At 45.5% G+C, this 27,873-nt stretch overlaps 1 long non-coding RNA gene and 1 pseudogene across 1 annotated transcript in view; both read right to left on the bottom strand.

Annotated features, from left to right (window-relative positions):
- The window catches only part of LOC144806295 (uncharacterized), a 50,827-nt pseudogene extending 28,602 nt beyond the window's left edge, over positions 1 to 22,225 (bottom strand).
- Positions 22,226 to 22,862: 637 nt separating this feature from the next.
- The window catches only part of LOC144806296 (uncharacterized), a 77,247-nt gene continuing 72,236 nt past the window's right edge, over positions 22,863 to 27,873 (bottom strand). The window contains exon 5 of the long non-coding RNA XR_013605754.1: positions 22,863 to 24,481. This is a non-coding gene — a long non-coding RNA (uncharacterized LOC144806296). The remainder of the gene's footprint in view (positions 24,482 to 27,873) is intronic.

The raw sequence follows: 27,873 nt of genomic DNA, 5'->3' as shown, positions 1-27,873 counted from the left end.
CTCCCCTATCCACGGCTTCTCTGATTTCCTCGGTTGATTTTATTAAAGCCAGTTTCGTACTGTGAAAAGCTCTAAACCCATATTGCGATGGGGCCAAGGAGTTATTGGCAGAGATAAAGTTGCTGATTTGGCTATTTATTTCTTTTTCCAGTAATTTGGCAGGTAGTGAAAGCCTAGAGATAGGACGATAATTATTCTGGTCCTTGGGGTCAAGAGATTGCTTCTTTAGAAGAGGAAGCAGAGAGCCTTTTTCCAATTTTTGGGAAAAATTCCGGACCGTAAAACTGCATTAAGCAGGGGTGTGAGAGCCGTTCCAATAGTTTCCGGACTTTGCTTAGCAATTCCAGCAGGACACGGATCACTAGGGGCACCCGATTTTATCGTAGACAACAATTTGACCAAATCTGCTTTCTCAATCGGGGTGAAATGCTCCAGTAGTTCTGCTGGGGCACCTAAGCTTCATGATTCTGTTAGATTGAAATCAGTCTGAGTATCATTGATCCGACCATCGAGTGAGGTAAAAATTGTTTCTACTTTAGTTTTAAAAAAGCCAGCTATTTTATTACAAAATTCTGCATCCCCCTGTTTCTTTGGAGTGGCAGGGTTAGCTAGTTTAGAAAAATCATTCCACTTTTAAAAAAGCCTTCCTTGGAGTCATCGGACCTGAGTAACTTTCGTCCAATTTCCCAGCTTCCTTTTCTGGCTAAGGTTACTGAGGCATATGTGAACTCAGTCCTGGCAGAATTTGTAGAGCATTTCAAGTGGTGGCGCCACCGTTTCATTCTCACACACATGCTATTAAACACGGGGTTCCTCAGGGCTCTATATTGAGCCCTGCACTTTTTAACATCTTTGTACGGCCCCTAGTCCTGCTGGCAAAAAGCAGAGGGTTGTCATTGGTTTCATACGCCAATGACACCCAGCTAGTCATCACTTTTTCGAGGAACTGTCAAGACAATCTCATCACATTGAAAGAGGACTTGGTAGCTATCTCTGACTGGATGGCAGCTAATTGTTTACAGCTGAATGCTGCCAAGTCAGAAATTCTAGTGCTGGGTAGAGTCAGCTCCCTCTGGTCAGAACAATGGTGGCCTGTCAAACTTAAATCTGCACCCCGGCCAAAGAAGTATAAAATTTGGGCTTTTGGATCGATAGCGAACTTTCATTTGATGTGCAATCCAAGGCCCTGGCTGGATCCTGCTTTGGTCTCCTAAGAGGGTTGAGGCCCCTACTTGGCTATTTTGCACCAAAAGTTTGCCAAACCATCCTTCAGGCTACAATTTTGTCAAGGCTGGACTATGGGAACTCCTAATATTTAGGCGTCAACAGGTCCTGTATTGTTTACCTGCAGAGAATCCAGAACCCAGCAGCTCGCGCCCTGCTAGCTTTGCCCAGATCTTGCTCAGCCTCGCACCTTCTGCCTAAATTGCACTGGCTACCGATAGCGAAAAGAATCCAGTTTAAGTCTTTGTGTGTGGCTCATAAAATATTGACCTACCAAGGACCGCAGATTTTGGCGAATCTGCTGGCCCATTATGTAAAGAACCGCCTTTTGCTTTCGGCTAATGCGGGCTTGGCTTGCACTTCCCGTTTTCTCAGAGCTAGAGCGGGCGGTCGATCATTTAAAGTTCAGGCGGCACGCCTCTGGAACTCTCTTCCTACATCTATCAGAGGACTCCAGAACCATCTGGCCTTTCGTAAGGCGTTAAAGACCTGGCTCTTTCCAGCTTAGGCTCTTCTTTTTCCTTTGAAGTGTTTCAGCCATGGCTTAGTTAGCGCTGGGACACCCCGTCACTGGGGCAGCTATGCGCTTTATAAAACTTAAAATATTAAAAATAGTTCTAAACAATTTTTTGGAATTGGATTCGGCCATGGTATTTTGTAACGAGAAGTACTCTTTTTTTAGCTTCCAAAAGAGCTTGCTTGTAACTGAAAATACAAGTTTTGTAATTCTCCTTCTCTGCTTTGTCATAAAATTTCCGCCAATTCACCTCTGCAGGAGAGGCCCGTTTGGGAGTCCATTTTTTGTGAGAAACAAGCTGATCATAGGCATCCAAAAGCCAATTATTATAAATGGTCGTGGCCTCCTCCACATCCAGCGGGAGCTGGTACATTGGGTTTTCCAAGACATTTCCCAGTCCCTCCACATCCAGCTTGTCTGAGTGTGAGTCTCAATATAGTATGCAAAAACAACAATTGATGGACAGAATGCAGAACAATGTCATACATTCACCCCAGTACAGAGATCTGGGCCTAAATCCATCGTTTTTTTCCACTCCACACCACCCCAGTTCAGACATGGCCATATGCAAATCGGTTTGACCCTGTGCCTCATGGGAACAGTCCAGCCCGAACTGCCAAGCCATGCCTTCCCTGGACTGGAAACAAGCTTCCGAGGACCGGTTTCTGGCATTTCAGCCGTCTTCAGCCAGGATAGCTTGACTACAGTGGTGTGGAGAGAATGGGACTCACGTCTGAGCATACCCATCCCTCTCGGGGTGACAAATGCAAATCTCAATATAGTATACCATAGTGTTATGTTATGTTATGTTATGTTATTTATTATTTATTAAGCGCACATACGCCCGGGGGCTTCTTGGCGCTGGTGAGAGAGTCAACATAACAGTACATAAAAGAAATACAATCACTGTTTACCATAAGCCTGAGAGAAAAGAAAAGTTTTAAATGCCTTCCTGAAAGCAAGAAGATCCTTACTATGTCGCAGAGTCAGAGGGAGGGAGTTCCACAATGAAGCGGCTAAAAATTGAAAACTGCTACCTCCCTGACGTTTCTTTTTGAAACGAGGGACCTCAAGAAGGTCTTTGTGGATGGATCTCAAACTGCGCAAGGGTTTGTATTTGCGCAGTAACAATCTAAGGAACATAGGACCCTTACCTTCCAGAGCCTTAAACACAATACAGCCCACCTTAAATGTGGCTCTATGTTCCACAGGCAGCCAGTGCAAAATCTCTAGTCCGTGTCTAATTGATTCCCACTTAGGGACTTTGCAAATAAGTCTTGCAGCTTGATTTTGCAAGTATTGCAGTCTTTTGAGTTGGCCGATAGGCGCCCCCAGGTAGAGGCCATTTGAGAAATCAATATGAGACAGGACTAGGGCACTAACTGTTTGAATTAAGGCCAAACCTGTGAGGAGATGTGCGATTTTTTTAATCTTCCTCAGCTGAAAGAACCCCGAGGAAACCACAGTTCCGATTTGACTTGCCAAGGTGAGATCCTCGCTAAGAGTCACTCCCAAACTTTTTACCGTGCGGGATTTTTTTGGGGGAGAGCCCATATCCGACGGCCAAAAGCTGGGACTCCAACTGATCTCACTCTTCCCAGGTAAGATAAGCTCTGTTTTTCCCGGGTTTAACTTGAGGTGGTTTAGGGACATCCACCTCTGGATAAGAGACATAGTTGCTCGGAATTCCTCAGCAGCATTGTGAGAGTTTAGTACAAAAACCAACTGCAGGTCGTCTGCATAATTATATACATCAACCTTAAACTCTCGTAAAGAGAACAGCAAAGGCCGCATATACAAATTAAATAATAAGGGAGACAAGGAGGATCCTTGAGGAACCCCACAAAAAGAAATTTTTTTTGGGGCTGTAAAAGAACCCAGTCGAACCGATTGGGTACGTCCTGAAATAAAGGACTTGAGCCAGGCCAAGGCCAAGTCCCGAAGGCCGGCCTGTTCGACACGGTTGACCAAGATGTTGTAGTCAACCGTGTCGAACGCAGCAGACAGATCCAATAACACCAGTGCCTGGTGCAGGTCCCTGTCTGCGTTAGACCTTAAGGTGTTCTGAACAGCCAGTATCACTGCCTCAGTCGAGTGACCAGGCCGGAACCCTGCCTGGTTAGGTTGTAAATAGCCAGAGGCTTCCACAAAACTTGATAGGCAGTTGGTTACGTGCGCCTCCAATATTTTAGATAAATAGGGCAGTAACGATATTGGCCTGTAGTTAGAGAGGTCTGAGGAATCAATACCAGGTTTCTTTTTTAAAGGGATCAGTAAGGCCTGTTTAAAGCTATTAGGAACATTCCCTGACTTAAGGGAGTTATTAAGCAATGGAATCAGGCTACTTGGGAGTGCCCGACCTATTTCTCTCATTACTTGGGGAGGGCAGGCATCCTGAGGAGATCCTGATTTAACTCTCGTGAGCAAATCTTGAAAGGTTTGATCAGTGATTAAAGGAAAAGAATGCAAAGTAAGAGGGTTAAAAAAGGTGTCGTCTATCGGGACACAAACTGGCAGCTTGGATAGAGTATCCTTGATCAACACTATTTTATCATTAAAATAGTCGTTCAATGAGTTGCAGAGCAGTTGTGAGGGGACAACCGGGGGGGAAGTTCTCTCATCATTGCACAACTCATTCACAATCCTGAAAATTTCTTTCGACTTGTTAGTCGCATTAAGTATTTTAGAAGAGAAATAAGCAGTTTTGTGAGTGTGCAATGTCTTTTGGTAGGCTTTACGAGCTAGACAATATGCTATCCTTGCTTCGGGACAGTAGTTGGTACGCCATGTTCTCTCTTGCTGCCTCACTTCAAGTTTTAATTTTCTCAACTCCGGTGTGAACCACTTATGCGCATCCGCGCCGCGTGAGTTGTCAAAGCGAGTGAGGGGAACACAGACATTAATGGCTGAGGTTAGCCAATCTTGAAGCCTACAATCGGCTATCTCCACATCCATAGTGTGCAGAGTGTCCAGTGGATCCCCAGAGATTTTACAGAGGTTAAATTAGATGATACTAATGCTCTTTTGTGGTAGTGTGGGGGAGCAGTTAGATGTATCCGGGGGTACTGTTAAGCACTTGTTGTACACACAGTGGCAATAATGACACACACTGTTGTACACACAGTGGTAATAAATGACACACACAATGAATAAATCTGATATCAATTTATAAAATGATACTTGGTTAGATTTATTTTGCAGAACCACAGAATTTCATCTAGAGTAAATATGTTTTGCAATAGAAGTACTGTCCAATATAAAAAGTGGATAATTCGTGCAATTTTCAGACTTTGCAATGTTAACTTATGGGGTGAAAAAAACATTCAACATACGTATAGGCAACATCCACTTACAAGACCATTCTTCGGAAGTTAAGGTCAGTATTGGACAAGGTTCAGTTCAGAACCAACAGTGCACCACCAGCGGCACGTGGGCGCCCAAGTGCAAGTTCAAGGTTAGAAACCCCATACAAGCTAAAGGAGACTGGGGCAATCGGACAGAGGCTGCTTACAGGTAAGTAACAGCGGCTTGGAGGAAGTAGGTGGTCCGGAACTGAAGTTCATGGACTGGGGATGCCACCTAAAACCTAGATTTAAGGGCGTTACAAGGGAGTGACAGGTAGTGTACAATGGGCCCTTTGCCTGGGGTGTCTACGCACTCTAACATGCCCACCTTCTGTGAGATCCGACTTAGCGGATGGGTGCAGGTTTGAGTGTTTGTTCTTTGGATTTGCCGTGGCTCTGCTCACTGAGATTGTTTCCAGAAGGAGCTGAATGAAGTATAGACTTGCCCCGTGTGAACTGGCATACCCAATTTGGGACATTTGAGTAGACGCCCTCATTTTTGAGGACGTGTACACCAGTACCCGTGTCCTGATGAAGCCTAAAGAAATATTTGGCGGAAGCGCGACTGCGTCGACACTATTCTAAGGAGTCCCCTTATATTGATTTATTGTGTTTCGTTTCTGGCGCCTTCTTCTCTATATTTTTGTGTATAAAGAATTTACAACTTAGGCGCGGAGAGGATTTCCTTTATAGCTTTATATCACTTAAGGTTATAGTGAATACTGTTTATCCTAATTATTTTTCTTTCCTTTTGTAGGGTACACATTGTTTCTTTATATGTAATGTATATAATGTATTTGTATGATGTATATATATATATATATTGTAAATATGTATCATCTATATATTATTTTTGCTGTTGTGCCACCTTGTCCTGTGATGCGTATATCTGTGTTTGTGAATTTGTGAAATCATATGCTTTACAAATAATTGTACATTACAAGGTAATTAAATATATCTTGTGTATAAAGTTTGTTGTCCAATTGATCCCTCTATACCCCCTTTGTTCTACTTTTTCATCCTTGTGACGTACCTAGCCCAGGTTTGGGAGGGTTATTTGGGCAGAACCCCTGCATTATTTTTTCACCTTCTGTGAAAGGAGGACACAGTCCTAGCCCTAACTGGATAAGTCCCATCATCTTCAAGATGGGGGCACTGAAAAGTGTACTTGACCTAGCCTCCAGCACCCGAGGGCTGGAGTTGGCAGAGGGGGGCTCATCTCCTCTTCTATCAAAGGTTTACCACCTGTCCTGCTGCCAAAAAGGGGTGAGGACAGGATGGAGGCCAGCTCCTTCGAACAGGAGAGGCTGGGGTCGCATTACAAAGGACGCAAGACCTCTGAAGCTCCCCACCACGGATGGCTCGTCCTGTCCAGGGAAGACGTGAATACCTGCACCCAGGAAAGGCATTGTTCTCAACCTCAGAGTGCGCAGGCACTTTCCCCTGAGGTCAGAACACAGTCTGGTGGTAGCAGGCTGGCTCGGGCCAGTCAATGACCACACTAAGGATTGGTAGGTTTCAGAGGACCCCTCTAAGGGGCCCTCTGTGTGCAATTTTTAATAAAATCACACTGGAATCAGTGCAAGTTTATTATGTTGAGATGCTTGGTGCCAAATATCACATATTTCAGTGAAACCATCATGGAGCTGGCGAACTCATAATGACGAGTGTCCAGCCTATGTACTTACTATGACTTCCCTGGTTCACTTACAATATCCAGGAATCGACAAGGACAGTGATTCCCAAACTGTGGTCCGAGGACCCCCAGGGGTCCGTGACACAATCCCTGGGGGCGTCAGGCTGTAATTTTAAAAGCACAACAAAGTTCCTTGTAGAATTTGCAGTTTTCCAGCAACAATAAAAGTGTCAAGATAACGTCTGTGATTAATGTACCTGCTGGAGCGAGATGAGAGTTTTGTCAAGTGGCAGCTTTGACTTATCTAATGTAGCACAGAGGGTTAATATGCCTACTGCAAAGAATGTGTACCATGCATTTAAAAAAACTGTTTTTTATGTGCATAGGTTAGTGGGTTACTGCTTTTGTAACCGAGATTCTTTTGTTAATGTGCAGTTTACAAGTGATGATCGTAAACTAGAACAGTAACCTAAAAACTGTCATCAAAGAGCTGCTTGCAACCTGCATGGTACAAGTTAGAAATTGTGGGCGTGGGAGTAGGGACGACCTTGACACCAAGTAGTGGGGTTAAAGAAGGCTTTATTTTTATGGGTTTAGGGGGTTTTGACATCAGCGTCTTTCTATGTCTTAGGGTTAGTCTTTTCCGGGCGAATGCAATGGAGTCCGTGATTGTGGTCTTCTCCGGTTCAAGTTGAGGGTCGGTAGAATGATTTCAAGGGTTTCTCCGGCTCCAGCTCCGGTACATGGAAAAAGACCACAAGAGAGGGAAGCCGTTAGTATGCAATCCTCAACGGGTGTTGCACCACGAGGGTCCAGGGAAGTGAGGGTAACCCAGTGAGACGAGCTTATACAACTGTACCGTGCTCGGTGATCAGGGAAGGGGGTGTGAGGTACCGGGGAGGAAAAAGGGAATATGAAGGGAAGGGTAACCACAAAGGGAAGGAACAAACCGGGAGCTTTGTACACTATTTACACGCTGTCACTACGCCTCCCCACCCAGGCTGCCCAATGCCGCCGTACCTGGGAAAGCCACACTCCTCCCTCGGGAGTGTGGCACGGCGGTCCACAGGGTCGTTGGCCTCCTGGCTTTACTCCGTCCTCCGTCTCTCCGTCTCTCCCGTGTTCTTCCTTCGGGCTGCCTCCTTCCTCGTCTTCTCCGTTTTCGCCACGCTTCTCCTTTCCGCTCTCCTCCAGCTGGTCTTCCTCCGAGGTGCTTGCACACCTGGCGTACATGACTTCCTGTCTTTTGTCCAATCCGGTCATTCTGACGTCTGTCGGGGGCGTGTCCTCCTCCTCCGTGGCATACGCCCAATTAAAGGAGCCGCTGTAGTTGTCCTCGTTGTCGGGTCCGCTCTGTCCGTCATTCCACCGTTCTGACTGCAAAGAAGGAGGGGGTGCAGAGTCAGTGGGGTACGGTTTCCACCATTCACGAGTGTCCTGTGTCCCTACCTCGTTACAGAAACATATGTTTGTTCCAAGTCTTTCATTATCCTGATGCTGCTAAAAAGGTCTATTTGGGTGGAAATACATTTTTATTGTTAAAGTCAATGCTAACCACTGTGTTATGTTCTGAATTCTGAGTTTGTGCTTCTCCAGACCAAGGACTCTTTAAAATGCCTACCAGTATGAATGTGAATCCTACACCTTGTAGTCGCATTTGCATTATGTAACATTTTCTATACACTGGTTTACACGTATGAATCATTGTCTCTATGGGGCAGATTTACAACGAAAGTGACTCAGTGTGTGCCGTAAGCCATTTGGCTGCGCCGCACTGAGTCACTTTCAAAGCACAGGGATGCGACATATTTACAACAATATGTCACATCTCTGTGCTTCCCCCTGTGCTGGCGCACAAACGGCTGCCATGCACCTGCACAGGCACATTTGCACCATGGTGCATGGATGCCTGCGTCGTGGGGAGATTTTTATTTGCAGGTAGGGTTCCCTTCCTGCACATAAACAATCAGAAATGGTGTTTTTCAACTTCTAAGTGTGCTGCATTAGCAAACATAGAACTTGCAAAATATAATTGTTTTCCTGATTGTTTATGTGCAGGAATGGATACCTTCTTATACATAAACAATCACCAGAGGTGATATGCTTTTTCTATGCGTGCTGCAGAATGCAACACACATAGAAAGAGGAAAAGGAACGCCCCTTTCACGCAAAGTGCTTTGTGCAAATGGTCCATATTTACAAGACCAGGAAAAGTCACGCAGGGTGGCTTTTCCTGGCTTGGAAATATGGGGCACTAAAATGCGCCACTGGTGCGTCCCTTTTTGTGACGCACCCGTGGTGCAAGGAGCTTGTGTGTGTGATGTAAAGTGCTCTGACATCCTTCAATGGTATGAGAGATGCTATAATGCAAATGAAATACATGTGACAGATGGGCTATGGAGAGATGAGAGGCACTGATGGAGGGTGACAATAAGGGAATCATTGAAGAATACCAACAAAGATTGTCGTATCCTGATGCATAGTAAAGTCATCATTTACTATTCTTTAAAAGCTGATACAATTCAATCTATAATGATACATTTGTTGTAGAATGAACCATTCTTTCCTAAATTTTCTTGGGGGCAGAGCCTCCCAAAGCCCCCTTTGTAGAGGTCAGGCTCCTTCACTGCACATGGTGTGCACTGTATTTGCCAGGGCTGCTTTGGGCTTCAAGTCTGGCCCTGGAAGGAACCTCGTACTGCGAAATAAAACCAACCATTTAAAAGTTAGTCACTGAGATGCAGCACTAACCTTTTGAAAATTCTTTCAATATAAAATACCAAAATCCTTAGTAATTTGAGTATTTGTTTTGTGTGCACACGTGTGTTTATTGTTTTTGAATTACTGTTTTAATGTTTGAAATGTAAATAATACAAATTGCTTGGGGGTCCCCGGCTTCCAGTGGTGACTCAATGGGGGTCCTCAGGAGTCAAAAGTTTGGGAACCACTGGACTAGGATATTGCAGGGGCATCAGGGGCCTTTTTAAGCATGGGCGGATTTCACGGATCCACGATCCGCGAATTTTGCGGATTTGCGTTTTCGTTGATCCGCAAAATCCGCGGATTTGCGGATTTGGGTTGTGCTCGTGAAATTCAAGAATGCAAAGGCCTCTATCCAGCATCACAGCTGATTTTCGACGGTAGATTTGGGAAGAAGGCACACCTGCCCAGCCTCGATGATGCTCACGATTGTTTTTGAGCTGATGAATGAGTCACTGAATTTGAGCTTCAACTAGTTCCAGCGACCATGTGTGTGTTACTATGCAATCGCCCCGAAGGGCGCAGGGGTCCCTTGAGTGAGCTATCATAGTGGATAAATGGCAGGAAGACGGTGCACACCGCGAGTGTGTGAGCGGGACCAAACGTGCGGGGATTCCATGCGAGTCCATGCCTCTTGTGTGTATAAAAGGTCAGAGACCGATCAGGAAGCACTAATAGATAAAATAAAGCAGGTGCTCGAGCACCTGCTTTATTTTATCTATTAGTGCTTCCTGTTGAAGCTAACTTAGCTGACTTAGTAACTATTTTAGGATGGCGCTGGCAGCTTGCCGGCGCCATCCTAAAATAGTTACAACTTCAAGCTTGAAGGCTTGAACTTTTGCCCTCCGAATCCGCCACTCGCGGATTTGCGGATTTTCGGTAAATTCGCGGGAGTTCGCGGATTGCGGATTTGCCGAAAATCCCCGAAATCCGCGAGCGGAACGGATTCGACGCTCATGCTTACCTTTCATGCAGATATGCCCTAACAGGGGGGAGAGGATGTGGTGCAGCAGCCAGAGCTGCCGCCTCGGGAACTGGGGATCCGGGTTCAAGTCTCTGCTTCAGCGCAACATCCTGTGATTCTGGAAAAATCACTGTATCTCCCGGTGCCCATAGACAGAGTCTGTAAACCCTCACAGGTGATGAGCCGCACTATATAAATCTGCGAACTTTAACTCACTGCCTGAGATATGTGTAAGACATCCCTCTAGCAGTGTTCATAGGAATGGTACACAGGGATGTGTGCCAGGTCGGCTCTTCAGTTTTGTCGGTAGGTGTTGGAGTCTGAATTTAATAATTGTCCCACTAAGTAAGGAGGGATCTATCACTGACTTCCCTTCTTCTCTGTCGTCGTCAGTTGTGTATGCGTCCTCCTGGTGATGAGACATCGATGCCACCGGAGGGGTCGGCTTGATGATCGATGAAGGCAGAGGAAGAGGCATCTGTGGGACAGATGAGGCCGACTCTGAGGGAGGAAATCGGCGGTAGTAGTCATCAAGCACATGTTGCAAATTAGAGATGAGAGACATGGGCATCTGCACAGTTGGATTCTCAAGTGGTGGTTGAGTAGTAGGCTCAGGGTAATAATCATATCCTTGGTCATCATCAATATCTTGTCATTTGATGAGAAGCTCGGAAGGAGTACGAGCAGCACGGAACTGGTCATCCTCTTCTGAAACCTCCTCATTAGCCCCAAAGTCAAAAAACTCCACAGAAAGATTTGGAGATGGTTGAATTGGCAATAGATCCAAAGAAGAGTTCCTACGTTGACATTGAAGTTGGTAAACATCCGTCGTTCCTGAAGGCGGCAAAAGTGTTGCTGAAGATTTCAAGGGGACTAGAAACATCGCAGCTCAAGGTGGAACCAAGGGTGCCGCCGCCGACTCAGCGGTCGACGATGAAGAGAGGGGTTGAAGTTCCGTAAGGAAAAGCTTCTGTGCTGTCGACGAGGCAACCGTCGACGAAGCAGGTGGAGCCTTGAGAGCCATCGAGCGTCTCGTCAGCGAGGAGGCCTCTTTTTTGTTGACGACGAAGTGAGGGAGGTGGCAGACGAGTTAGGCTTCACCGACACCATGACAAACGTCGACGGAGAGGACGCTGACGACATAATCATTGTAGGTTGAGGAGAAGAGAAGGTGGAAGTCGTCGTTGTATCAGTGGCGACGGAAGTCATCATCGACGAGGAACCCATTTTTTAGGCAAATTTGCCGCAGGAAGAGACTTAGACGCCTGAGACTTAGAGGCAGATCTCGGAGGCGTAGAGGGCATAATTAGTCCCTTAGAAGGAGCAGGAGCCCTTTTTGAGGAAGAAGTCTGGCCTTCATGAGTAGAGGTGTGTGTTTCTTGCGCATCTTAACCTTAGCAGATACCATCTCCGCCTCACAAGCCCTCTTCTTAGAGATGACAGTCCTGAGAGAGGAATCACTCTCAACATCTGATAAGGGATTATCCTTGGTCTTGAGTTTCTGTAACCACAGAAGTAGACGTCCCTCTCTGTCTCTTAAAGTCTTTTAAGGAAAAGTCCTGCAGATTTTACAATCTCTCACCTGATGTTCAGGGTGGAGGCAGTAGATACACTTTTTGTGGGGGTCTTCGGAATGAAGCCAGAATTTCCCACAAGACTCACAGTGTCTGATGAGTGACCTCTTTGTAGTAGACAAAGCAGTGAAGATATCCTGAAGAGTTTCTAAAGGAAAAAGGTAGAGATACTGAGCAGAGCTCAGGGAGACTCCCTTCACACGACGTGCAGTAGAAAATCTGAGAGCCTGAGCCTCTGAGGAGAAGGTTCCAGAGGGTGCTGTTGCCTGATTGGCTGGAGTTTGGACCATATCTAATGACTTGGACAAGTTATTAAAGTGACAAGTGTTTTCCTATTAACGTCCATGTTGCAATACTTCCTATTGCTCTTTTAGCTGTGCTTTCGCTATGCTATCGCTATATTGCTATTCTATGTACCGTGGGAATTCCACTTCAATGATGGGGAATGATTCAAGAATGTAAATCTATGAAAGATACCCCAATACTGGAGAACAGCAGATTTCTCTCTACTGAAGCTCTTACCCAAGTTGCTTTAGCCTTAGTCATCTCTCACATTGACTACACTAACTCTTTACTTTGGCATTCCGGCATATCAATCTAAAAGACTGCAACTAGTGCCAAACCAGGCTGCTAGATTAATCTCTCGCCAGGCAAGAATGCAGTATGTCACCCCTCTTATGAAAAAGTTACATTGGCTTCTGGTAGTCGAACGCAGTGTATTCAAGTTGGGATGCCTTCTCTTTAAAGCGCTCCATGGCAACTGCCCAGTGTCTGTAACTACTCGGGTCCAGAGATATATACACACTCGGGATCTAAGGTCTTCCCATTTGAATCCCCTAGCTACTCCGTCTTTTAAACACTAGACATTGGGGGGACTAAGATTTGCAGTCCTGGCCCTCAATTTTGGAATTCTGTCCCTCAGGACATTAGATCGAGGATATCATATCCTCAATTTTGGAAACTCTTAAAGACCTGGCTCTTACACCAGGCTTATGAATGAATCACTTAGCGGCAGGACTCCCTTGTCCGCAGCGCCATGAAACCTTGTGGTGTGCGCGTGATTTGTAAGTATTTTTAACATAACATAACATTTAACATCGTCTAAATGGGACAACCTGGAAAGTCCATCTGCACTGGCAGTCCCAGGTCTCTGTTTCACTTCAAAGTCTATTCCCTGTAGGGTGATGGACTACTTTAGCCATTTGGGATTTTCACCTTTCATTTGAATTAACCATCGGAGAGGCACGTGGCAGGTTTGAACTAGGAAGTGAGAGCCAAACAGGTTTGACCTAAACTTCTCAAGGGACCAAACCACAGCAAAGGCGTCCATCTAAATGGCAGTTCAACGCTGATCCCTGGGGATTAGCCTTCTACTGATGAAAGCCAGTGGCTGATCTTGACCTTGGTCATGTTTTTGGGATAGCACTGCTCCTATGTTCATAGGCATCAGTCTGCACAATGAATTGCTTGACATAATATGCAGCTTTCAGAACAGGTGCAGAGCACATTGCTTCCTTCAGAGTGTCTAAAGACTTTAGACAGCTCACAGTCCAGTTCACTATTTCTGGGCATTCTTTCGGAAGTCAGCTTGTGAGGGGTGCCACAATGGTGCCATAATCCCTCACAAACCTCCTATAGTACCAGGGAAGCCAAGGAAGGCCCTCACTTGAGTCTGGATAGTTGGAGCCACCCAGTCCAGAATGGTCTAGATCTTGGGTTGTAAGGGCTGAACCTGGCCTCCACTCACAAGGTGACCCAAGTATGCAACCTTTCCCAGTCCTGTCTAGCACTTGAATCCCTTGATAACGAGGCCTGCACTTCTCAGAGCCTCATGTACTTTACGAAGGTGGATCAGGTGATCCTGCCAGGTAGAGCTAAAGGCAGCAATGTTGTGTAGATATGCTGTACTCAAGGATTTCAATTCAGCAAGGACTTAGTTCACCAACCTTTGAAAAGTGGCAGGTGCATTTTTCAAACTAAAGGGCATTACAGTGAACTGATAATACCCATCTGGGGTTAAAAAAGCATATATTTATTTAGCTCCTGGAGTCAGACCTATCAGCCAGTACTCTGAAGTGAGATCAAACATACTCAGATACTTGGCTGCTCCCAACCTGTCAATAAGTTCATCTGCCCATGGAGTTTGGTATGCATCGCTTTTGGTCACAGCATTCATGCCCCAATAGTCCACACAAAACCTCATTTCTTTCTTACCATCCTGGTTATGAGGCTTGGAGATTAAGACAACTGGGCAGGTCCAGGGGCTCTCAGAATGCTTTAGAACTCCCAATTCCAGCATCATGCTTACTTCAGCTTTGATGCTCTCATTCGCATGTTCAGTCTGCCTGTATGTTTTATTCTCGAAAGGTAGTCTTTCATCAGCGTCCACATCATGGATACACCAGCCAGTCTGGCGAGAGATCAAAAAGAAGCGCTCTGCAAACTGATTTAGGACTTGCCTGCAATCAGTCTCCTGATGGGCAGGTAGGGTGTCTGACAAGACCACACCTTCCACTGACCCATCTTTTGGATTGTTGGACAGGTCAGGGACAGGTTCACTCTTAGCTTCCTGATCCTCATCTGTAACCATGAGCATGGTCACATCTCAAAGAAGAAATTGAATGCACAGTTCCCCTGAATTTAAACAACAAATATATAAGGGAGAGACAGTTGTAAAAAACAAAGTGAGTGAAGTCACACAGAAGGGGAATCCTCCTTTCAGAACTAGAGACCTCACACACCCAGCAAGCTAGGCGTCATGCTTCATCATATGGGCTCGCCCCTCGTCGGCGGTGCAATACATAAAGGGGCTCTTTCGCGGGGATCTTTTCTTCCTGCTGTATGGTGCTGAGGGTATGAGGGCCCTAGCGGGAGATTTGGGGAAGGTAAGTGTGTGTAGATGTGCAAGGGTGATTTAAAAAAGGTAGGGTAGTCCACAACTTTCTTTTTTAATGGAGTTGTAAACCGCCTTAGTAAAAACAAGGAGAGTGGTTGCTTCACCTGGCTTTAGGGTCCGTCAAAACAAAAACCTACTCTATCAGTGAATGGTCGACATGTTTCATGCTTTAATTGTTCAGAGTGATACTCAGCATTTCCTTAGGACCAGAAGGGACTATCTACACTACTATGGTCACATCTGCCATGTCATAGTAGGGTGTGAGTCGGTTGACATCGATGACCCTTTTATGATTTCTGTCAGAGCCAGGGTCTACCAGGTAGGTGACCGCCCCTTTTCTTTCTAGGACAGGGTAGGGTCCACTCCACTTACCTAGCAGAGCCCTAGGAGCCACAGCCCCAAAACCCACAGCATCTGCCCTGGCTGGAACTCAACCATAGCAGCCTTTTGGCATTACCAGAGCTTCTGGAGCTCTAGGCTGGCCGCAATGTTTTTGCTTAATTTTTCCACGTACTCATACATCCTGGAGCAAACGCCAAGCACATAGTCCACTATATCTGCTAAGTTTCAACAAGAGGTTTCTCCAATCCCTCCTTCACAAGGCACAGTGGTCCCGACAGGAAACCCAAGGAGAAGCTAAAATAAGGAGGACGCCACTCCCTTTTGTGGCCCTTCCCAATAGGCAAAAAGCAGGATTGGAAGTAAGACATCCCATCTTCTTTTGAGTTTTTCAGGAAGTCCATCAATCATGCCCTTCATCTTTCAACAAGGCCATTACACATAGCAGAGTGGCTTTGGCCAGGACTTATGCAGCGGGGGATTGGAGGTCCCACATTTGGACCCCTAATATTATGCCGTTCAATTGCAACACGCAGCTCGATGGCTCAACACAGACCCTAGTTGAAAAATGCGGCTCTCGGCAGGAATGGTGGACGCTGGTTGTCTTCCAGAGCTGTTAATGGAGGAATCAGGTACACCGAAAGATACTCCATATATTGTGCGACAGACGGCAGAGTATGGCATTGGTTTGTAGTGAGAGTACTTAAGCGCGCACCATTCCATAGGGAGCTCCCAATCTGGATATTAAAACCAATCAGGCAGATGGCACTCAGTATGTCCTTCCAGGCATGGAGTGAGGGGGATGCGAGCAATAGGGTGAATTGTACCCAGATGAGACTTATCGCCTTTAAACATGCCCGCAAAGAGTTTGGTCTAAGCCAGTGGCAATTTTTACAAGATGCGGGCTTGGCAGACACAACTAAGCACACCTGGCCATGCTTTGCAACAGCTCCGCTGCATACTCAAACCCTGGAGATACTGCTAACCTATGGTGCGTGTAGACACCTAATTATGCATCTTTACAGAACAATGCGACACATACAGTAGACACTACACACGGGTCAGAGAGGCCTGGAATTTATACTTTGACATTCCAATGGAAGATCAAGCCTGGCAGCGGGCCTGTGAACTAACATGCATGATTTTTAGTAATGCCCATTTTCGACTGATACATTATCATTTTCTGCGAAGAACCTACTTAACGCCACTAGACCTTTATCGAATGGTCGTGTCTTGCCCAGATATATGCCTGCGCTGCAACACTGTGGGGGCTGATTTCTTACATTAACCATGGTCCTGCGATAAAATACACTCCTTCTGGCAACTAGCTGTCCAAGAAATGGTGCATGCCACACAACTAAGTATTGAGCTGACACCCAAATGCTGTTTATTAGGCCTCTTTAGATGCCAGAAAGGCGCAAGATAACCTATACATTTGGTCAGTCGCATGACGTAGAATTGCAATGACATGGCTGCCCCAGCATGCCCCAACGATTGCGCTCTGGCATAGAGATTGTCCTCTTCTTCTACGGCGGACGCTTCTATCAGGTCTTAGTCAGATTCTTCCCCAAAGACAATCAGAGTGTGTTGAATGCTTTGACGCTGCCTCTCTCGTCATCGAGACAGATGATCGGGTAGAGTCCTCTTGGACCGAAACGACTTACAAGCGTTGCAGTCTTCCTCCTTGTGCGCTGGAGAGAGGCACAAGTTACAAACTTGATGTAGATCGGTGCGAGGGTACTTTGCGTGGCACCCAGGACAGGTATGGAATAGAGTCCGTTCCATTTGCAGATGGCTGGCCCTACGCACAAGGCCCGACGGTTGCCCACGAGGTTTTCTATCAAAAATTGAAAGTTTGTCGATCTATTTGAAACGTGGCGAACAGGGAAACGGGTACTGAAACAATACCGTTGAGGGTAGAGTGGATTGCGGGGAACCCGAAGAGCGGTTTCGGAGTGCAGCAATACACATCCGAACCCGTTTGGGGTAAAAAAACAATCTAACAATGAAGTCGATGCCCATGCGCACTATCACCGAAAGGTGGAGTCACCTTACCTTGTGATTGGAAAGACTTCTTCAAAGAAATACTACCTGCAAACATCCGGACCCAACAAAAGATGGCAGGAGTATGCAAAGCATGTGCATCTACAGCACACATGACTCGAACAGAGGATTAATGGCACCAAATCCCTGCTGTGGTATCTTGTCATGTTGTGGCCGAGTGTGCCATGTGATGTGGCGGGCTATAGTGCTTGGTGTGATTTGGTCATTTTTGATAAGGTGGAGTGCTGAACGGTTAGCAAATTTGGATTTTCTTTGCTTTTGCGATCGTGTGAAATAGTGCGGGACCTACCGTATGATGTAAGTAAATAAATGACATTGCTAATATACCATAAGGACGTGGGGTGAGTGTTATTAGGGCCTATGCCTTGCTGATTATATGCAGAATAACAAGTCTGGGAGGTCACTACTGACTAGGGCAGGTTAGCGGCTGCACAGGCCTTGGGTATTGATCCTACTGAGGATAATATGTGACGGGCCGCTGGTGACTGGAGCTGGCTAGCAACAACGCTAGCCTCTGGTATTTATGACAAGCAGGGTAACAATACATGTCAATATTGACTGGAGCTGGCTAGCAACAACGCTGGCCTCTGGTATTCATTACGAGCAGGGTAACAATACATGTCAATATTGACTGGAACTGGTTGGCAGTAGAGTTGACCTCTTGTTTTGAATATTTGCAGGATTTAAGGTTCAGGGGTCACTACTGACTGGAGTTACTTAGCAGGATAATAGATCTCAGGGGGACAATACTGACTGAAACTGGTTAGTATGATCACTAGTCCCAAGGTGCTACTAATGACTCAAGTTGGCTAGAATGATAACAGGTCCCAGGGGCCAGTACTAACAGGAGCTGGCTAGTAGGCTTACATACAGGTCCAAGGGGCCACTACTGGCTGGAGCTGGCTAAAAGAATAACAGGCCCAAGGGTGGTGTGGTGCAAGTGGCACCAGTGACCGGGGTTGGCTAGAAGCATTGACGGCCTTTGGTATTGATTAAATGAAGGATTCCAGGTCACAGGAGGCTCTGCTGAATACAGCTGGATAGCAGCAGTGGTGGCCTCTAGAAGAAGGAATTGAGAAAACATAACTGGATATACTGGATATTTAAAACCGATAATTGGTTACACATGAATGCCACAAAGTGCATTGATATATTACATTACCAAATTACAATATTCTTATATTAATTTGATGTGTCTTAGATCTGCACCTCACGGACTCCTCACATTCCTCTCGAGAGAAGATCCTGCCTCCTGTTCATTAGTGATGTTTCAGTAACTGTTTCTATCACGTGTTCATGTTTCATTGACTTGTATTAGGAGAAAAGTGTATAAAAATACATGGGGAGCATTAGCATTATATACTCCAACTTGCTTTAGAGTGGATGCTCTTGTCCATTGCAAAGTCAATTATCACTTGTTAGTTTGCTTGGCCTTTTGCTATTTTTGCATTAAATTTATGATAGATTTGTTGGCCTCCAGGTGTGTTGTGTTTTATTTTACATAGCACAAGAGACGCTGAGGAAAATGACAGTCCAGTATACACATTCTTCATATAAATCAACTCACAGTATACTGTTCTGGAGATTCAGTCCCACAGACATTATCTCTACCTGAACGCAGACACCCTAGCAAGCATGTGCTTTTCAAACCAGTTGCCCTCTGATTCGGCATCCTCCCTATTGGATAAGTCAATATGTCCTGAATTTTAGGAGGGTTACTGTATCTAGTGCATTCTGTTAGGCAGTGCTCACCTGTGGTAGTAACATGTTAATAGGCACCTTATCACCTATGCATGGTGCAGGGCTTTGAGTTACAGAGCTCCCCACGCGGTGGAGAAGATTAGGTCACATTTACCCATTTTCCCATATTTGGTCCTGATGAAATGCCAACAGATTGCTCCATGACTACACAAGGCATGAAAAACGTTGACCTGAAGTATAGACCCCAGCTTACCAGCAGGTCCATAGGTGACCGACACTTTCACACAGTGATAGGGACCATTAGTTCCTCAATTTCTCTGCCACTGTTTTTAATCTCAACATGGACCAGGAAGATCACATTAACTATATTGTGGCAACTGGTCAATAGTTGATCTTTTATTCAGACTTCACCAATCTCACATCTTATGACACAACATCCTCTGTCCTACTATGCTCATCCGGCGTACTTATTAAAAGATCTGCGACAAAGTGCCTTCTGGTGGTGCCCACCAGGCATTGTAGCTCCGGCCTGGTGAGGAGTATAGCCCAATGATGAAGCAGGTCACCTTCAGGTGAGTGAACACAACTTGTCTTAAAAGCACATGCTTCCTAGGGTGTCTGCGTTCTGTTACAGATAATGTCTCTGGGACGAACCTCCGGAACAGTATACTGTGATTTGACTGTTTTATTTTAACAAATGTACATAGCAAATATTGGCGCTTGCTTGTTTCACAAAAATGATCGGATACCTGCCTCCGAGCGCACTTCTTACAGACGAGTATGGGGTTATCATGTTGCTGCTACCAGCTCCTTACCTGTGCGAGTTATCGGGAACGATGCAGGGGCAGACCCAAACCAGTCACATATGAAGATCAATGACAAATACTGAAGAATTACCAGAGCTTCCAAGCTGGTGACCATTACTTAATTGATCCTGAAAATAAAAGACACGTTTTTAGTATTCTGGTGACTCATGACCATAAAAAACAAAGGTTATAAATTCAATATTGTTTCAAATACTTAAAAAATGGAACTGAAGGTGCTGAATCGGATGTTGTCCCAGGTCATGCGTGACACCTTCCACCACTATTCCTTATGGGACTTGTAGTTTTGTTTTTCTCATTAAAAGGATGGTCTCTAAAGTCACAGTGAGATGAATGACAGTTGCCCAGCCCTTCTATTCTTTGACAGACAGAGGCTCATCAGCCGTTCATATTTTTTTGCAATGGGAAAGAAACTTTTAGTGCAGCTTGTGCCAACTGAAGAGATAAAACCCCTGGGCATGTTTAATTAACTACGGATAAACATGAACAATCAAGAACATGAGTTTCTGGAAAACTATCAAGCACCCAATCAGAATCAGCCGCCCTTCACACCCAGGAATTCTTGAGGCTTTGGAGAGGGTGAATTGCACGTGGTATAAGAGGAACACTACATCGACTCACAGCTCACTTCTCAGGGATGTACTGAAACGCCAGCCTCATGGCACACTTAGCCAGCTCTTCACCTCCTCCTCCTCAAACTGTTGACCAGCTATCAGGGCAAATGAGCCTACAGCAAAGCATCGCTGGCTTGGTTCCACACCGGACCAGGCAAGGTGGTCAACTCCATACTCCTCCGAGTCAGCAAGCACTCTGGTTGAGCCAGTCCTAACCCCACATGAATGCTCCAGATTACAACTATTTTAATGGTACTAAGTTATGTTTCTGCCAAATGTATGAGTCAAAAAATGAAAGGCTTTACACGAAGTGCTGAAAGAGAAATCATGAAGTTTTTCAATATTTCGGAGTCTGCCACAGTACACAGGAGCATTATTTCTCTACAGCAGCAAATCATATATGTGCCCTGTAGAACGCATGTTTGAATGAAACATGGAAGGCATTGCAGCCAAAGATCTGTGACGCAACATCATAGCAGAGTACAAGATAACTTGTGTTATTATTCCAGTAGAACGAAATGCCATTCCTAATGTGTACGTCATTTTAAAGACAAACCCAGGAAAATGTATGGTCAGTGTTGTTCTTCTGCCAGTTAAAAGACTATCTCCATTAATGTGTCAGGAAATAAAATACTATGAGAAATCCTACTCTATGGCAGGGTGCTGCCTGCCACTATATTGCAGGTTACTTCCAACATAATCTGATTTATACATACATACTCCAGGGTTCTGCCATCTACCGGGTCTGCACACAGCAGTCTGGAGCCACTCAGGAAGGAGGTAAGCTCTTCATTTCATCTTAAGCCCTTAGGTTACATTCACAGCCTGATGGGTCCGGAGAACTTTATCCTCGCTCTAACTGCACCGACGTAGCCCAACATAGTCTGTGTTGTGTGCTGGGTGATGCCTGGCATCTTATTATCGTTGGCGGGAAGATGAAGCTCTGATAGGAGCTACTACAAAAAGAGCAGAGAAACAGGACCACAGATCGCCACAGAGCGACAACTGCCCAGAAGCTGAAGAAAGAACTCTGGAACAGCAAAACTCCTACACTCTGGAAATTCTCCAGGGTAAGCAAATGATGGTAATGAAATGCAAACTGCAGCGTTAATGTGACACACTACAACATCGTTCCCTTTAAACCACAGGAAACAGCCTACAAGAAAGACCTAAACAAAAAGCAACAAAACTAGAAAATGCATTTTCAAATGCTGCAAAAGAGGAACTGTTAATACAAATGAAAAATATTAAACTTTGTTGGTACCTTAGTAATGTGCTTACTTCTTGGCTTCACTCCATCTGCAGCAATAACGCTCTGAAAGGAGAAATTACTGCTGTGAGTCTCAGAGTCTTCAGTATTATTGGTCTCAGTCATGAAGACTGTGGTGTCGGAAGATAACTTTCTCTTATTTGGCTTTATAGTTCCACCAGTCATGCCATCACTTTTAGCAGACACGCTACTGTCAGCAGCATCACAACTTCAGCCAGACCAGCAACGCGGATCTCACCACTCACACTGGGTGAATATTCAACAAGTACGGTCTCGCCTTACCAAGTAGAACAAAAGAATCAGGTCTCATAACCATATCCAGAGCCACAGTTAGCTCAGTCGCTACTTGAGCACACCCAAACACCTCAGCACTTAAGCACCAGTCCCAGGGGAGACCATCTGTGAAGTCCTTGTTAACTGGCACCACTCCTGGGTCAGCACAAGCAGCATCATGGACAGCGTCTAACACCGCTGCCACAAACATTCATGAACATCCAAATCCTCGTCACCCACACTACCCAAAAGTGGCTTTCTAGATAAGCAGCCAGCCCTGTAGTTTCTGCCTCTGTGTACTAATTTGATGCCAAAGTTGTAATTTTAAACACAGCCTTAGTTACATTACAGGGGCCTGGCTGACACCATTAAGGGTTCAAACCAAAGGGCTGTGGTCTCCCAACAGTTCAGATATATAAATATTTTACAGCCATAATTTCACAAAAACTACTGAACAGATTTACACCAAATCACAAAAAGCACAATTTGCGGACCATGGTCTAGCTTCCTGCCGAACATAAGGCAATTCCATTGAGCAGTTTATATAGAAGTCTATGGAAAATGCATTGGTATTTTGCATTTTGGGACCCCCTTTTTACTCGCCAATCCCCTAATGGATTATCCCCCTACTTTCTATGCAAAAACTAATAAAAAAGGAGGACCTTTTTGGAAAGTTTTGTGGAGATTTATACTCCAGTCCCAAAATTATTGGCAAGACAAAACATTATTTTTCTATGGAAGAGCAGAAGTAAGTAAATTAACCTAGTGGAATTACTGAAAACAAGCTTTTACATAGCCAATAGGTCTCACTTTTGGGACCCTATAAGTAGCCATGCAGCACATTTTCCTGGGTCCTACACCACCTACTGTTACTTCATGTACCAAAAACTTCCTGTTGGACACAAGCACGAGAGTCTAAAAAAAATTGAAATTGTAAATATTAAAAATTGGCAACTGAGACAAATGGAAATGATGAGACACCAACAATCAGCCTAATTATTCTAGAGAAAACACATCAAATTTAATTTTTCCAATTTGTTGTGTGTCCAATCACCACTTGGGTGTAAGTAGCAGGCATACCCCAACTGCCTGGTATTTAGTAAATATCAGGAATCGCTAGTGGGCTGCCAACTATCAGGGCCGCACTGAGATAGAGAATATTCACGGCCACCAAAATAAAAATGCTCCCAATTAGTAAATTAAATAGCTGAAAAAGTGGCATCCATAAGCTAAATATAATACACACATTCATGCAGAAGGAAAAGAATAACAGACTACTGCCTAGAATATCTGTGCAATGCCTAGGTATGCAAGTTAGATTTAGAAAGGACTATATTCATTCTATATCATGCATTACAATATTTTAGCTTTCTCCCACTGGAAACTTGCTCTGCCCAATAAAAGTTAATGTTAACATATTCTCCCATGTTTCATTAACCCCTTTAATGCTGCACACGTTCAGTGGACGTCGGGTGCACTACCTCAGTAGTGCTGCGCACGTCCGCTGAACGTCTCGGCCCCGCCCGCGGAATAGAACGTTTCGCACAAGCGGGGAATGTTCAGCGCAGCTGAGGGGTTAAAACTCTCCCACATTGTTGTACCAAAATACATTTAAGCCTTCCTTATTTATGTACATGAGGGCATACACTGCTAATGTGCATTCTTATATTACGTGAATCACAATTCATTACCATTAAAGAGAGGCATAATAGACATGCCATGTCCCTCTCTGTGACATTACTGCACACTGCCTATGCTAATTTGCAAACCCTGCCACTCTAAAACCTTTTTTTTTTATAAGGTCTCGTGCCCCCTGTACTCTGCATTTTAGTACTTACGGTTTTGCTTTCATCAGTATCTGTATGGACTTAAATATACAAAAGTGATGTTATTACAAGTCTTAAAATAGCAAATGTGTCACAAATTGTGGCTTAAGTGAGGATGTAGGGGCAGGAGACTGACTAGTTAAGTGGTGAATTAATAAACCAGCCTTGTTGCACTCACACTTCCTTAAAGACTTGTTCAGTGTACAGCACAGTCTGCCTCACACGCTCCATTACTGAAGGGAAAACAACTGTGGCAAACCTGGGAGGGAGCCTGCAAAGCTTGGGTAATCGTTCACTCGTGATGAAGGCGGCATGTCTACAGATGAGGGTGAGGAAGCCGCCTCTGTGAGGTGAGACGGTATTGGTACTTTCAGTCCTCTAACTATTCAATATTATATTCACACAGGCGTGCATTCCTCCGGTCCCTTTTAAAACATGTCCTTCATTTTCTACCATGGAGCGGATAAGGTTTTGTGTGCCCCCCCTTCCAAATACTAACCACAAAAATAATTCTATCTCCCCAGTATACCCGCTGTTTTCCATCCCGCAGCGTCTTCCTGGAACTGCTCACTCGCTGACTGGTCCGCCCTTCTGACAGGTCCGCCCTTCTATTCCCTGAGACCTCCTCCCATTGGTTCTTTTCCTCTGGGCGTTCCTGTGGGGAAGACGAGTCCGCGTTATTTAACCCTTGCATATCCCCTGGAATTCATTCAGCCGATGACAACATTACGTGTGAGTCAGAGACAGGGTTTATCATGGTAGTGAAAGCGGGCTCCTCCTCACAGGTCCCAAAACGCATTTGTCACATGTTAATTTACAAATTTAGACAAAGCTACAGCCCGAACTGCTGAACGGAATTACACCAAATTTGGGCAAAAAGGTAAGTCTAGGTCGAGCCTAGCGCAGCGCGCAAGCGCTGCTCTAGGAGAGGGCCTCTTGGAATCACTACAGCTTTTCTTGAAGTCCAGTATCAAACAAAGAGATCTGCGGCTGACTAAGGTTCGCACTCAAATTTCATAGTAGGAAGTATTTTGATGATCGTGCAGAACACATCCGGGGCTAGCCGCACAGAAGCTCCGCTTCCGAGGCAGATACCAAATTGTATGAGTGAAGGATGGTGCACCGAAAGAAACTGGTCCGTACCAACAAAATAATTTTTAAAAAGTTCCTTTATTTTAAATGTTAAAAGGCCTCAGCCAGCGCGTTTCGCCCCCAAAGGGACTTCGTCAGGGCTGAAAAGAACAAAAAAAACACATAAGCACACAGACGTATACATATAATCAAATTATATACAAAAACATATATTAAAAAGGTGCACCATCCTTCACTCATACAGCTTTTCTTGAAGCTTGTGCTTGTGGTGCTCACACGCTATTGGGCACAAGCTTAACTCTGATTGGTTGCCAACACTCCAAACCAGGAAGTGTTGGCAGCCATCTTGTGACTAGGTAACCGAGTCACAAGAAAAAGGGTGAAAAAAAGATGAAAAACAAGAAAAGGGGGCAGGGTAGAAAACCCTGACCCCATAGGCCTGCTCAGGGTGTCCCTCAAAGACCCCAACCCAAAAAAAAGCATTAAAAAAACAAACAACAAAAAATGGCAGAATTCACACTAAAGGTCCCGGGGGCAATGCCCAGTCAATTAGCGGGGGTCCATGGGTGCCCCCGCAACCCTGGGGACTGTCTCCTCTCCACGGTCTGCCATTTCACCCTAAAGACACGCCTCCAAGAAACCGGAATCCAAGAGAAGGCCCTCGACTGGGCCACATCCTTCCTCTCTGGCAGAACCCAGAGCGTCCGCCTCCCACCCTTCTGATACGAAGCCACCCATCATCTGCGGTGTCCCCCAGGGCTCATCCCTCAGCTCGACGCTGTTCAACGTCTACATGGCCCCCCTCGCACAAGTGGCCCGCTACCACAATCTCAAAATCTTCTCCCACGCCTAAGACACCCAGCTCATCCTCTCCCTCACCAAGGACCCACACACCGCCAAAACCAACCACGATATTCCCTGACTTCACGATGAAAGCACAAGCGCGGAGGAGAAGTTTCCTTGAGGTCAAGAAGGCTTTGAGAGCCAAGAATATTAAATACGCCATGCTCTTTCCCGCTAAACTGCGAGTTGAATCAGAGGGAAAGACATGGTTCTTCATATCTCCTGAGGAGATCTGGGACTGGATTGAAGGCTGGCGTCAAAGGAGTACATCCTCAAATCGTCGTCGAGCCTCAACTGACCTCTCCGGCCGGGACCAGATGCCCGGAATTCAAGACTTGTTTAACGATGGAACTCAGGATGACCAGTGACGCTCTTCGGATGCCTCGGACTCACCCTGATGATTTTGAAAAACTGCTCTTGCTGTCTCCCCTCCTCTGGTTCGGGCGCCGGGGAGACCGCCAACAGGTTCTATTCTAGTTTAATGTAATATGTACAAGACTGCCTTAAAACGTTCAGAATAATGTAATATAATGCATGTACTCTCATAGACCTCGGACGAGGGCTCACAAGGCTCTACACACACCCCACTAATGTTTGGGAGGGCGACAGGCACATTGCAGAGTTGGGAAGGGGATAGTTTGATGTTCGCAGGCAGGGGGGCAGGGGGGGGGGGGTTGGGAGGGGAGGAGGGTGGATTGTTGGGGATTTTGTTCTGACTTTGTTCTTGGTTTCAAGTTTGTTTTTGTTTGCATACTGCAGAGTCTATTTGACCATGAGGCATACTAAACGTCATTCAGAGCCCCCACGAGGCACTCTATATTTGACACTGAGGCATGACTAGGTTCCCTTGGTTACCGTCCCCGGCCGGTTCACTTTCGACACTGGCTCTGGAGGCCATCAGGAGGCCCATCAGCCTGTATTCTGTAAATATGCTCCTCTCTTTGAGCCGCCATGACAGCCCCCCTGACTAAGACATTCTCCATTATGACATGGAATGTCAATGGCCTAGGTAGTAAAGTGAAAAGAGGAATAGTGATGCAATACCTTAAGCGCCATGCTCCTGACCTAGTTCTCCTCCAAGAAACGCACTTGATGGGCAACACATGTCAAGTACTGCACCGAGGGGGTTACAAACTACTCGTACACGCAGGATTTACTTCCGGTTCTTCCTAGTCCGGAAAAGTGTTGCACTCACATGCACAAAGACGTGGGCTGATCCACTTGGTCGATTTGCCGTGGCGGAGGCCATTTGGGAGTGAATACAGTTAAACATTATCTCGGTTTATATTCCACCAACCATGGGAGGGGACGCACTGCAGACTTTGGAACGACTCATACTAAATCTTCCACGGGGACCTCTGCTTCTTGGAGGTGACTTCAATATGACCATGAATGACGCAATAGATCAACACCCCCAAAGCTCGTCACATAGATTAGGCTCTGATCTCCTTGACTTTACACAAGCAATGGGGCTCGAAGATATATGGCGTACCTTTCACCTGACCACTTCCTACTTCACACACTATTCTAATGCACACAATAGTAGTTCGCGCATAGATTATTTATTCTCCCCTGTAACTGACATAGAATTTTTTCGCCAACCTAAAGGACTTCCCAGAGGATCTCAGATCACTCCCCGCTTATTGTAGACCTTACGTATCACCGCCAGATATCCCGAGGTCCCATAATCATAACTTTGTGGCTTTTAAAAATCCCTAACATAAAAGACTGCCTGCTCGAACATACAGAATACTATTTTGCTGAGAACGTCGGATCCGTACACTCGGCTGTAACCATATGGGAAGCCTATAAAGCTGTGATTAAAGGAAAGGCGTTAGCTCTCAAGACTGGCTATTTACGTAAGCAAAATGATCACCTAATCCAAGCCGAAACAGACCTAGTCCATCTAGAATCGTTTCATAATACTGACCCCTCAGAAGAGACGGCAACCCGACTCCGAGTAAAGCAACTTGAATATAGAGCACTGGCACTGGAAAACGTTCAAGCCAAGCTCCTAAAAATTCGCCACCGAGTGTATGAGCTGGGTGATAGAGCTGGCAAAATGTTGGCGTGGTTGGAAAAACGTGAACAAGGGTCCAGATGGATCCCGAT

The sequence above is a fragment of the Lissotriton helveticus genome (assembly GCF_964261635.1).
Source record: "Lissotriton helveticus chromosome 1_1 unlocalized genomic scaffold, aLisHel1.1 SUPER_1_unloc_6, whole genome shotgun sequence".
Taxonomy (NCBI): domain Eukaryota; kingdom Metazoa; phylum Chordata; class Amphibia; order Caudata; family Salamandridae; genus Lissotriton; species Lissotriton helveticus.
Note: the sequence above shows the minus strand (reverse complement) of the source record. Positions and strands in the feature narration are given on the sequence as shown.